The 13,976-nt window shown below is 42.9% G+C and overlaps 1 long non-coding RNA gene across 1 annotated transcript; it reads right to left on the reverse strand.

Annotated features, from left to right (window-relative positions):
- Positions 1-1,481: 1,481 nt before the first annotated feature.
- Positions 1,482-13,592, reverse strand: LOC128149132 (uncharacterized). Its single transcript, XR_008237544.1, has 4 exons — positions 10,501-13,592; positions 9,744-9,820; positions 5,855-5,984; positions 1,482-1,595 (listed from the first exon to the last, which is right to left on the reverse strand). It is a non-coding gene; the product is annotated as an uncharacterized LOC128149132 (long non-coding RNA).
- Between the last annotated feature and the right edge of the window lie 384 nt (positions 13,593-13,976).

A 13,976-nucleotide genomic window follows, 5' to 3' on the forward strand; every position in this document is an offset into this window, starting at 1 on the left:
GCTCATTGAAGGACAAGGGCAAATCAATATACTCCCAATAGGAAAGGAGAGGGACAAGAAACATGAACTGGGTTCAACCCAGAGAGACCTTCCTCACTGGCAGATGCTGACGTGGGCTTGTACCTCCATCAGGAGCATGGGCATACATCCACAGCCCCACTCACCAGCCACGGAAACAAAACGTCTCTGGGATGTCTATCAAATCTCTACCCTCCTCACTGGTTTTCTGGAGGATTTTTTTGGTGGGTTTTTGGAGGGTTGGCTTTTTTTTCATTTTTTAATAATAAAAGTCTAAAATGGCTAAATATCTTCTTTATTTTTTCCCTGAACAGTAAGACTAATTCTCAAAATCTGCAGTTTAAAAGGCATGAGAACTTCGAGATGGGTCCTGCAGGAGTGAGGCAAATTGCCTGACAAGAGGAAAGGGCAGCAAAGGGCGGCAGTACGCCACTGAATTGCATGCGGCTAGGATACAAAGCAGCTAGTGAGACTATACAGCTTTCTTGCTGTAGTTAATACAGCGAAGGCTCCCTGGAGGGCCCACTGATAATGGCCGTTTTGATGTACAGAATCATAAATCCATGCTGTTTTCTGTTCTTCTTGCCATCCCACTCCTCTTGGCTCTCCGGGTGACCAAGTGGTCCCTCTGAAACGCCTTGCCCCAGAACATTCATTTATGGCAGTTTCTCGAGGAGCATTTCTTGCCAGATATTATTTCTGTTAATTAGGCCTTTTGGCTGCTTGATATGCCGGAAAATTCACATTTTTCTACTCTTTTTCTCCTGCTTTTGAGTTGTTGTATTTATTCAAGATGAAAGCCAGATGTTATATTAATAAGAGGACTGCCTTTCCTGAAGGGAAACATTCATCAGTGCAGAAGGAGACATTGTAGCTTTGCTGTGAATTACTTAAATTCCTCCTTTTTTTCTTCTGAACAGGAAATCCAAGAAGATGTATTTGAAAGCAATGGTATTGTAACTGCAGAATAAAAGCCATTTACCCTAATCCCTTTAGAAGCTGGTAATAGGGATTTAAATGTACTGAAGTTTAAAAATGTTTAAATTTGAAGGGGAGACAAACATAAACCCAAAATATTTGGGAAAAAAAGAATGTTTGGATATTTTACATAGCAAATACTTTTCAAATACAACACAGATGATTATTATCAAAGCAGCTGGATTTTTTTTTTTTTATGCCCAGTGGCTATTGATTTTCCTACAGAGCCTCTTCTCCCACAGCCAGGGCCTTGGCACAAATGAACCTAAATGATGTTTTACTTTATACCGATAAAAATATTCTACAAAACAGCTCCTCTGGTATTGTGCTGGATGGATATACTGTGATTATTTTGATAGAGAGGGTGGGATGGGCTGACTTGGGAACAAGTAATTCATGCAAAGATAAACTTCCCCATGGTACGGCACAGGCAGGTGCTTGGCGGCTCAATGGGGTGTTTATGACACCTGGGTTTGGCACTTGTTGTGGAGCTCTGCTGGGTGCGACGCTTGGTCCAGCACTGGAGGTGCAATGTGCTCAGTGGGTGCCTATTTTGCCTCTGCTCCTCTTACTTATTTTCCTGGTGGCAGAAATAACACCTATAGGAGGAAAAACGCAAAAGAAAAATGCAGTGTTTCCTCAATATGAAAATTCAATAGCAAATAAAAAACACTTTTCATGGAAAAAAAGACTTTGCAACTGACTGGCAGCCACAGTATTTCCCTGTGAGTGGAGGCAAAAGCAGCCTCATGCATCGCCCCACCTCTTGCCCCTGCTGTCATGGGTGCACTGCTCACACTTATTCGTGTCTGGATCCTTTCTAGTGCCAACCATGGCTTAGAAATTTAATTTGGGGAGTATAACTTTTTAAGCAAAGCCCCAAGCTTCTCACACATCCAAATTAACCCTTTGAAAATATCCCTCCCATGTATAAATTACAATCTTTAATATTTAAAGAAATAATGTATAAATCAGAGATTTCCAATATCATATGTTCATAAAAACAACCATAATCCTGATACCTCACTTACCAGGTTTTGGAAAACTTGTTGAAGATGTAATGGAATTATCTGTTTGTATAGAATTTTATATCCTTATTATTAAATATTTCCATTATGCCATTGCTGGAATATTTTTAGAATTAATATAATCTGTTGTAATATAAAGAAGAATACTAGCATAGCTATTTTACAAAATATGTTCCAGTTGAACGAGCTAATTAGCTTTTAATAATGAGACCCAGCCAATGGATTTACAAAGCAAGCTACTGGAGCTTAATGATTTCAAAAGCTATCACATTTACAAGTTAATGTAGCGTAAATTATTCATGAGCATCTTATAAATAAGTGTAATAAGTTATTTCCAGAGCTAGCGTTGCCTTAAAATGAGGTTCTTCTGAAAAGTGCCTTTAGAAACAGAGCTTTCTGTGATCCCATGTTTACTGTGGTTTTCGCTATTTTCACATGAAATTGTAGAAGTTTGGAAGTAGGTCATTTACCAGCCCAGATTTCCTTCAGTCCACATCTCTGCTAAGCCCTGACAATCCCCATGCTTTAGGAGTAAGCAGAGGCATCAGAGGCACTCAGTGTAATGCTCAACATTTCTGATTCCCTCTCTTAATGGCATATAGTTAGGGCTACCAAAACTGGAGAAGCCTCCTCTCTACCAGCAGCAATATTATCTTTGGCTTAGCAGCAGTTAGTGGCACGCAGAATTGAAACAAGAGCCATCTACAACAGTGCGTTGCTATCTCACACTGTGAAAAGCCCTTGCCCTTCCACCTCCCCACACCTTCATCAACACAGAAACCAATTCCAGGGAAACTTCCCCATGTCGAACCCAGGAGAGCCACACAGAGGCATCAGCAATGCCCTTTGTCACCCAGCCTTTCTTTCATGGGCAGGTTCTGGCTCGTCCAGCAAATTGAACTACTCTCACCTGGGTGCAAAGCACCTGGTAAAAAGTCAGCAAATTTTATGAACTGAACAAAATCTTCCCGACCCAGGCTTTGTCAGTCTGTCTCTGGGAGAACGGCAGAGTTTTAGTAGCAAAGGGTGAATCAAGCTCATAAAACGCAAAAAAATTGGGGTAGGAGCTGGTTCAGGAGAAATTCTGCAGAGAGTTTTGAACCTAAAGGAAAAGCACCAATTTAGAGGGAAGGGTCTCCTAAGGGCAGGAGGAGGCAAAGGTTGGCTTGGTTATAAGGTATTTGTATTTCTAGATAGCCTTGCTACCATTGCCATGCTTGGCCTGGGTCAAGGGATTCCAATTGTCAACAGAAATAGGACTTCAGCTGCAGATGTTCAGGTTAGGGCTTCAGTTTGAGTGACCCATGGATGCTTTTCTTCAGTGCTCAGAATAGTTAAACTGGTTCATCAAGAAATTTTTTTAATTTGTGAGAATATTTGAAAGGCAAATCTGCTAGTATAGAATCACCTCTGCCAAACATTACTTTCTGTGCAGAAAGAAGTGTTCTAGCAGAGATTTTTTTATTTTATTTTATATACAGTACATAAATCTACAAGTTCTAATTCTAGGTTAAGATGAACAAATAAACACACAGCAAGATTAAGGCAGGAATGTTTTCCCTGTTTAATTGCCTGAGTTACATCTTGGCAAAATTCCTGATTTGTTTGTTTTGTTATGGATGGTATTCTAGACATTTTCTCCATTTTGTTATTTTGCTTGCCAATATGGGATCTTGGATGACTAAGAAACATTAATTCCTGTAGAACTGCAGACTTTCAGAAGAAGAAAACCCCCCTTTCCATTCAGCTGTCATTATTTAGGATTGTTTTGATTTTGCTAGGTTTGCTGGGGTTTGAAGTCACAGCAAGATCTCTTCAGGCATCGGAAGGAATTATGTGGTCCTCCTCACATTTCTGATTTGAATAATTAGATAAAATGGCATTTTTAAAGAATAGAGGAAACAGCTGATTTCACAATTGCTCACTGTGACCCAGAGAATATTGTATTTTCTCTTGAAAAAAGTAAATTGGCAAGATTTATTTATATTATCAGGAAATAGGATGGGGGGAAGATACTTGATAAACCATGTTCCTCTTATCTGCTTGTTACATGGAGAAGCTGTTCAGTGTAAATTTGAATGAGCAGAGGTTCATTAGATGCATTAATCTCAATCTTAAAAATTACAACTGCTTCATTATCCGAGTTCATTTGCACAACAGGAGGAGCCAAGCTTGAATCAGAGTATTTCTAGCAAAACATGTGCCCCTTAAAGCAGAGATTTTCTCCTTGGGGGTCAGCTCAAGAACATGGAGTCATTCCTCAAGAAACGCTAATTATTACCACCATGGTCTCCAGCTTCCCATATCCGTTCAAGCTGCATTTTAGCCCTGCTTTCTCAGCCACAAGTATATAGCAATCATAGCAATCTGTGACAGAAAGGCAGATATGTAGACATAAATATCCACATGTGCATGATCTGTATGAGCATAGATACATCACACACACACACAATATTATAAAAGTCCAAAACCTCTCCCCATAGGGAAAGGAAATAAGAGCAAACATCATCCCACTATTAATTAGGAAATTAACCCTACATTTTTAAAAGGGGACAAAATGGCACATGAATCCTTACACTTGGGCAACTTCCCTATGGTCACCTTGAAGTTTCTCATCCATGAAGTTAAAGTCCAGTTTTGCAGCAGTAGCAAGCAAAGCAGATGGGTCAGCTAGTCTGCAGGAGGCTAAGACAGATGCCAGCAGTTAAAATACTTCTCTGTATTTGTTTTAGAGGTATGAAAAGCTATTCAATGCATACTCCTCCCAAAAACCATTATGGATATTTAGTTCATGAACATTGTATCTCCTACCAGCTGGGCTTTGAGAGGGCACCCCCATGAAGCTCTGCTTCAAAAAACAAATTGGTGTGATCCACTTACAGGTTTCATAGAAATGATACCTTCGCAAGCAATATCAAGGTCCTTGAGGAAGAGACAAGGAGCATTGTCAGTATTTGGGTATACCTATCAAAGTAGTTTCCATAAACATCCTAAAGGCAGATGAAAAAAAAAAAGAAAAAAGTTTTTGTCAATCAATTTTAAATACTTAATTTTCAAGATGTTGGGAAAAAAAAACCCACAACATTCTTGCAGACTTTTTTGAGCTCTGTTTTTTCCCCTCCTTTAATTAGTAATTTATTAAACATTTTAAAACTATTAACGTTTGCCAAGCAGTTCCATCAAGCTCCATCCATCAATGAGTCCATGAGTTTTCAGTCGAGTGAAGAACGAATGAGCAATGTCAACGAGGCATTCAGCTAACAGGAACCAGGTGGTGCTTGACACAATATTTTCAAGTTGTGCGTCATCGTGTTGCATTCTTGAGCCTGGTGTGACTTCCTGGGAGCAGTGCCAAGGTCAGGCAAATCATTATTTACAATTAATGACATTTTGAAGATTGTACACTCTTAAATTTCTCTTGTCCTTGTTTCCTTTGAACTCGTCTTTGTCTTCTTTTGGTTTTGACTGTAAGCTCTTTGGAACAAGGATAATTATTTTCAGTGTTTGGAAAAGGCCAGAGTCTCTGCAGATCAGCCTGCACTCACCAGGAGACAAATGATGGCTTCATAGACATGTGAAATGGTGCTTTCTTCTTCCCAAGGAGCAGTTTGTTGTTCTCGAGCTGTCACCCACCATAAGATCCTTCATTCACTCCTACAGCACAACTCAGCTCCTAACTGCCTTTCTGCTCTTCCTCAATTGTTGCATTTCTGTCCAGATTAAACTCTCAGCCGCTCTGGAAGTTCCTGGTGCCTTCTCCTCACTACAGGCACAACCCTGCCAAGCAGAGCCCAAGTCCACCTTCCACCCCCTTTCCAAACCTCCCTTACCTGCCTCAGTCTCCACTGCAACCAGCACAGTCCCCTCTGGCAGACAGACCTAGGACCCGAGCACAGCATCCATCTTCCCCCTCCAGGATCAGGGCATGGCTTCATTTTGCAGATTCCTGCTGCATAATATCTGTAAGATGCAATTTTCTTACATATTCAGCCATAAAAAAACTTCACCAGCAATACATCTCCCATCTGATACAATCTTGCCTCACAAACTCAATCTTGCTGCTCATCCGCTTTCAGAAACCTTTCGTGGACTGCTGCATGGCATGTACCACCCACCGGCAAACCCAGCCATCCCCCACTGCCTCGTCACTCACCAATTCCCAGCTCCAGGCAGACACATTGCAGCTTCGCAGACAGAAACCTCTCTGATTTTTCCCATTCAGCTCCTTTGGGTTGATTTAACATCTTATAATAGTATTTTTAAACGGCCTTTTGGGCTGAAAGGCTTCCTGGGTGCCTGCACCATTACCCATTCACTGTATGTACTCTAAACATCCCAAACCATGAACAGACAAATGAGACTATTATTTCCTGCGACCAGGGAAATGAGCTTTACTATTAAAAAAAAAGATGACAGTCTCTTGCTCGAACACAATTTAAGGAACATGCAGAACAAGGAAACACACCAAGTGGACATGCTTGGGTATAATTTCCCTAATGCATCTGTTCAAAGACGGGCTGTTGATACATGTTTTCCTTATAACAAGCACTACTTGAAAAACATTTTTCTCCTTGTCCTTCTTCCTAAAAATCTTCAGCAGTTTGCCATTTTGTAATTATTTTGTTATCTCCTGCATTTGTAGTACATTAAATCTCCCATTAGTTGCTTATCCACCAGGAATTGGAGATGATTATCACTCTGTTTCTTTGAATTTATACTTTGATATGATAATTTACTGTCTAGATATTATCGATAAGAGTAGGAGGAGGCAGCCTGAACACCCTGGCTGTAATTTGATGAAGGATTTTGGGCTCTCCTTGTCAGTTCTTCAACCATCAATCTGCCCTTGCAGGGGCTTCGCCTAACCCCCCCATGAATTACGTTGTGGCGCAGGGGAAGAAGTGCTTATTCCAAAACATTACTTCTAAGTCAGAGTGTTTAAACAGTGTCTACAACCTGTATGGGAAGGGATGGTAGTAAAGGACTTGTTTACAGCCCTGAATGCCCACTTGCTTTGGAATTTATTAAGTAGTTAAATGGCGCAAGTGGTAGTCAGAGCTTGTATTTTATGTCCTGTTGTAATTCAGTTGTAACTCAACTCCACTAAAAAGGTTGTCAGCAACCTTTACTAGCTCATAGTGTGTATCTGAGGGAACAAAAGGGAGCTTGTTTTTCACTACAATTTATTCGTTTATTTATTTAATGAAAGGCTAATGACAGACAGGTCTCCCTGCTAGCAACACATATCAGAACTATAACTGAGCAGAGGGGTAGCACCAGAGTTTTCTGCTTGCCCAGCCTTTAAGAAGATAGCCGGGTTTATTTTTGCAGGCAAAATGAGCAAAATTCAGCCATTCATCTTAACAAATGTTCACCCCACGGTGAAGGTCCCTGCCCTGACCCTGTATCTCATTTTGGTTTAGGAAGAAACGAAGTGCGTGGCCCCCCCACCTCACAGCACATCCCTGCAAGCCCCTGGCTTTGGGCTCAACCTCACATTGAACCTGCACTGCTGCCAGAGGGAAGTCAGGCCCGAGCTAGCACTACGGTTACAGGGGGAGCTTTCTGGATTCAATGCAAGCCTAGACTGAAATAAAGTCCCTTGTCAGCTGCATGTACAGAGTGTCACTCTCACCAAAGCCAAATTCCCATAGTTTTGTAGTCCCCAAAACAGGCTGCCAGACTGCACCTGAGGCAACATTTTTATGACCCTTTGCCAAAATTGGCTAAATAAATTCAGAAGCAAGATGATGACAAATATGATAATTGGAAGCAATCATAAAATTCTGCCTGTTTGTATTTTTCAAGACAATCCCTGTTTGTAAAAGTTCCCAGTTCCTGGACTCCTCAGCTCAGCAGCTGCTTGCTTGGTTGCATAGCAACTTTCTCTTCTGCCTCTGCTTGCCAGAATCAAAAGGCCACGTGTTGCATAAAATAATTAAAGTATTTCTTGGTTCAGAAGGACTGAAGTTCAAGCAGGCTGGCTGGCACATCGTTCCCTGTGCTGGTCTCTGACTCCAAACTCCCACCTTGACAACAAGTGATATTCATAGCACTGAAATCACAGACCTATAATTTTCTTTTTTCTTTTTTTTTTAAGGGCACAGTATGGTCCTTCCTGTGACTGGGCATCTCCTGCTCTGAAACTAAAGATGAAAGAGGCACCTGTACAAGAAGACAATGATCCAGCATACAGTGGGATCATCCTGTTAGAAAACCGGGGTTTAGTAGCATCTTGATTAGAAGACCAAAAGCTCTCTTGGTCTTCCCCAGTAAGACACGTGATGGCTCTTTAATACTCCATAAAGATGCAAGACCTGACTGCGACAACAACCTCCTCTCTGGATGCCAGTCACGAAGGTGAAGGCAGTCAACTCTGAAGCCCATGAAGTACACAGACAAGCCCGGGCTCCGAGCCCTGGCATGGCCAGACTGCAGCGTGCCATAGCCAGATGACAGCCTATCAAAATGTGACTGACACAGCTTTTGTCGATTTGGTTGGCTTTAGGACAAGACCAGTCGTATTTCAGCACGTGGCTGAAGCACAGTGAGCTCTCAGGGTACCTCACTGGCTCCTTGCAGGACTGTGCTCTGGGAGGTTGGCGGGCGACAACAATTTTGATGGCCTTTCATGTATTTCTGCCTACCTGCGCATTTCCTGCCGGGGCTGTACCCCGACAGCGGACACGGCCTTTCTGGAACAGAGACACCCAAGCTGTGCCCCTAGTCACTGCTCTGTTTTATGCTTTGTCCGTAAAATTGGTGGGGATAGACAATTACCCCACATTCTTCCCAGCTGTCACAAGCATAGCCATCTTTAGGAGCAGTCCAACTTTCAAGGGGAAAAAAAAATCACCCTAAAAAGATACTTTTTTACAGGATCTTTAGGGCAAAAACCTGCACAAGCATAAAATGACAAATTACTGCCTTTGATGGAAATATGCAGATGCATCCATGCAAGGTCCCAGCCCTGCTCTCCTGTATTCCTGCTGTTCCTGGGAAATGGATCCATGGATTTAACACAGTCATGGTCTCATTTAATTAGCCTTACAATTAAAACTTCCCCACATATTTTTTGCATCTCATAATTTGCAGAGCACAATGTCAGCAGAAAAGAAATCACAGTGAACGGTAACTCCATCCCCGTGGAGCAAGTCTGAGTTGCCTGGGCAATCCAGTCTGGTCCTTGCTGTCCTTTTAGGCCAGGCTATCCGTCACCAGCGCCAGTGTTTGCTGCCAAGTGGCTAAGAAAAGCTCTGGCCTAGCAAGCAACCATAAGAGCTCAAATCAGCCACGGTCAATCCTCACCACTTCGTGTGAGGCCAGCTGGCAAATACGGCTTCCTGTGCTGTGGACATGAGCAACACACAAAACCTCGGCAGTTTAGGGAAAGCTTCACAGCAGATCAGCCAAAGTGCCTGGCACGCAGCTTCTGAGCATCCCACCGCTCCCTACCAGCTGAGCCAGAATTGCCTCCTTTCTTCCCCTCTCCAAAACCCTGCACGCTCCCAGTTCTTCTTTCTGAATCCAAACTGGTTGCTCAGACGTAACATACTGGAGGACAATCAGCCCTATCTTACATCTACCCATATCCCCTGGTGCAGGTCCTGCACCAGCTTCAGAGGAGTCACACTTAATCTACATCGCCTTGAATGAAAGGAGAAAATCTGGCTATTTTCATCAGCCATCCCTTTCCCTAGCACATAAAAAGCTTCTTACCTTGCTGGAAATATGTTGAAATCCCAGATTTAAAGTACCTAGGAGCTTCCAAAGATGAGTCCAGCGCTGGATTTGATCTGAAATGTGCAATGAAGAAAAGAAGGGCAAAAGCTCAGATCTTTCTTCTTAGTCTCTCTACAGCACCAAAAGACACGTTTTTGAAGCCTCTGTTTGCATTAGTTTCATCCTAATTTTCTTGCTTTTTTTCCACACAAAGGAGGTGTAAAAACCTTACAAAAACACAATCCTCAAGAACTGCTGCTTACAAACAGCCTCCTCACTATTTTCCTTTATTGATGAGGGAACAGAAAATGCACAGAGACCACTAGAAAATTGAATTGTCAATTGTAATTATGTCTACTTACTTTGAAAGAACATGTAAAGAACTCTGTTAGATTTTTACTGCAGACAGAGTAAAAAATTAAAATCATTAATCTATTATCTCACATCAAATTACAAGAAAATTTAACAAGACCATTTTATCATAATGAATTCAAATATATGTTGCTCAGAAATCTGCTGCACCAGGATTTTTATACATACATAGATATGTAGGGAAAAGGAGATCAGCATTATTCACAGGCCCAGGTTCCACGGACAGGAGCAGGTGCCTGGCTAGTGGCCAAACGCCCTCTGACAAGCCCTGCCCTTACTGCTAATACACAATGAATTCATCTCCTTCATAAATGCCTTGAACTCGTAGTGCAAAGTGCCTGCTAGCAAGAGAAAAGGAGGTAATGGAAAGACCAAACTTTACCAACAGACTCCTGATTTTGGGTACCTGCAGTTTGCATGACCACTCACAGATGCCCCAGGTTTCCCTTCCCTGCATCTCAGTTCAGTTCACTTGGGGTTGAAGGGTCTTCAGTACTTCTTGAAAAAAGACCAGTTGCAGTAGAGCAGCACCAATCTGTTAGCCAAAAGTAGTTGGTGCCTCTGAGGTGTATGCATAGATCTTTTTTTCTCTCATCAGAAAGGAAGGGGAAAAAAAAAAAAGAAAAAAAGAAAAGAGTAAACATATGCATGTTGTGTACTTGGTCAACAAAGCTGCATTAAAATAGGTAACATTAAGAATATGAATATTTACTGCCCAGCTAAGGAGCAGGGAGAATTGTATGTCATCCCACACCTTCCTGAACATCTCTTCTACCCTCATTTTACTCCAAAACGGAGTGCCCCAGTTGGAAAGCAACGCCCCAAGAAGCAGCACCCAGAGCTAGCCCTAGGCCTTCTGAGAAGGATGTACCAGCTGAAGCTGGGAAACAGGGCCAAGACCTGCCAAACGTGGAAGGGAAAAAAGGGCTTTTCACCTAAATCCAAAAAAAGGGGTTCAAGCAGTTTCATGGTGGATTGGGTTTTTCTGCTCAGCAAGGACAGGCATCTCAGCCCTCTGGCACACAGTGATGTGAATATCCAAAGCAGCAAAGTGAGCTGTGCCTTCCTACTGCACCATCACAGGCACAGGCACCTGCCTGCCCCTGTGTCCGACCCCCTCCCCGGGGTCTCTCAGGCTCATGTTTTGAAGGGAATTACATCTTTTGGCATTTTGCTCATTTTGCATTCTTTCTTTTCCATTCTGCATTACTATAAGCAATCACCAGCTGCTTTCAGGTTTTGTTTTGCAGTTTAGCACATAATTTAAGGCTTTATACGTTGATGTTTAACTACGCCCAGGTCACCTCCTTTCAGCTGGGGAGAGGGAGGACTTCAGCCCCTACTCCTCTCTGCATTAGAGAAGGAAAAGTCACGTGATGTGGGGTTGATTGCCTCTCCCTTAGAAATACCCAGGGATGGGTGGAAACTTGAAAGGCCAATTGCTCTCTTTGCCTTTTCTGCTACAATTTCCCCTTACACACCACAACAAATTCCAGGGAAAAAAGTACTCTCAAGCTCCCTAATCCCATAAACATGTCTTCAACCCTGTAAAGATTAAATTTGAAGAGGGAAAAGGCACAGACAGGTCACCTAACCACCTTACAGCAGGGGCAAACCTCCACCAGGAAAAGCCCAGCTGCATGTGGACCTAGAACAACCAGCATCCAAGAGCAGTAATTTGGGATACTAATTGATCTGCAGGTACCTTCTCAACTCCTCTAACATATCTTTCTAAATAATGTCTGGAGACCAAGGCATATATTTGTGCAGGGCATCACTAATATGCAATTTATATGTATGTGTGTGAAGCTAAATACGTGTGCTAATTAGCAAGTATTGATTTTAGAGGGAATTAGGTATCTAAAGATTTTTTAAAGTCTGGCTTCAGCTGCAGGGTGTAGCAATAGTCTGCTCCGAATAGTTAGCAATGCATAAAAAGGCTGGCTCCCGATCACCGTGAGGACACAGAGAAGATTAAAGATTATCCCAGAAACAGTTTGTTTCATTAAAATCCAATATGCTCCAAATGATTCTTTCCACCCACATTTCTTCCCAACTGTCTGACACCTGCAGACCGACCGTAAGTGCGCACATGGAGTTGGCAGGAGGCTGGCTGCAGTTTCTTGAGAGCTCAGCATTTAAATGAAACAGTTATAAAATTCTTCAGTCATCCTTCCAACGTAAAAAAAATAAATGTAAAAAACCACAAATATCTTTCCTGTCCCTATAAAGCTTCCCCACCCAACGAAGGTCTTGGTGCCCAAGTGCTGATGTGCCCATCCTCGGCTGCAGAGTGACCTGCTGTCCCCGTGTGCTTTCAGGCTTCCTGTGCCCTCGAGCTCCCCGTGGGTACAAGAGCTATTCAAAAGGATTCCGAGGAGCACAGCCACAGTCTGTTCTCGCTCACTGCCTTGGGGGATGCAAGGATGTATTTCCTCCATGCATTGTATATTACCTTGGAAACTACATGCCATCTGATGGGGATTTACACACAGCCAGGATGTTTCACTCGTGTTGTGAATTTGCCTTAAATCCTTCTGTTAACTTCATATAAACACTAGCATGATCTGGTCTGAAAGATGTGCTACAGCTCCTGCTGGTTAGGCCAGCTGTGCCTAAAGCAGCCCCCAGCAGACAGAGGTGGGGAGACACTCAGGCTAAAGAAAGGGTGAAAGAATCCCAAACTTTGGCTCTTCAGCTGGGGTAAAAACCACCACTGAGCAATTTGTATTGACCCAGTGTACTCAGGTGAGCAACTCCTCTGTGCACACAGCCCATCTGAGGAAGTAAAGGGGTTGTTATTCTGAGAAAAAAACACCGTATTTTCTTTCTCACCCTCCCCCCAGTCCCATCCTGGAGCAGAGCTGATGGTTTACGGCTGCTCAGCATCCGCAACTCTTCGGGCTCTGGGCAGCGAGTCAAGCTCCACTCCCGCTGCTGCCTCCTTGGCGAACCCCCTAAAAACCCCTCAGAGAGCAGCACAGAGCCACCACCCGCCTTTGCTGTTCAAACACACGGGCGATGGCAAAATGGGGAGTATCACCCTTGTGCTGTTGAGGCCACCTAGTGCCATGGGGAGGTCAGAGGGCTTTCCCGTACATGCCTGCCTCTGAGCTCCCATGGTGTGCGGGACTACTCATCAGAAATGAAACACTGGGTGAGCAATATAATTTCCTCTTTTTTTTTTTTTCTTTAATGAATGCAACAATACCAGCACAGTTATGATAAAAGATTCCCTCTGGCAAAAGAATCATAAAATAGGAATATGATAAACCCTCTGTCTGCTCAGAGCTGTATATTGGTTCTGGCATTTTTATTTTTTTAGAATTCCACTCCAAAGTACATAAACTGGGGCCAAAGCTTATGGAAGTTAGTTTATTGATCTTGAACAGGATCTGCTCCTGTGAAATGTTCATTGCAGCTCCTCCTACTTCATACTTGTAGAAATAGACATGAAAATAGCCATAGGAAAGCAAAGATTCCTCAAGCCATTGCCCCTGTCATCTCTTTAGGGGCAAGAAACAGTCTTGGTCACCTTCTTTTGATCATCTTTCCACAAGTATTGGTTTTAGGCCTTCTATTTCCTACTGAATAGTATATCGGCAACCCAAGACCACACGAGAACAGGAAAATTTGGCAGGGCTTTGCTGTACAAGAATCATTGTTTGGAGGGACATCAGTATAAGATAAACAGCTCTCACAGGTTTAAATACATTTTTTGAAAATGAAGTCTAAGGAATAGCAGTGCAGCGAGGTCAAGTCTCCAGATCTCACTACATGCTGTTGTTTCACACCCTGGCCCATGGCTGCCAGCCTCAGCCTCCCCTCCAGACGGTGGTTCCCAACAAGCAGGGGCTC

The sequence above is a fragment of the Harpia harpyja genome, chromosome 12, assembly GCF_026419915.1.
Source record: "Harpia harpyja isolate bHarHar1 chromosome 12, bHarHar1 primary haplotype, whole genome shotgun sequence".
NCBI lineage: Eukaryota > Metazoa > Chordata > Aves > Accipitriformes > Accipitridae > Harpia > Harpia harpyja.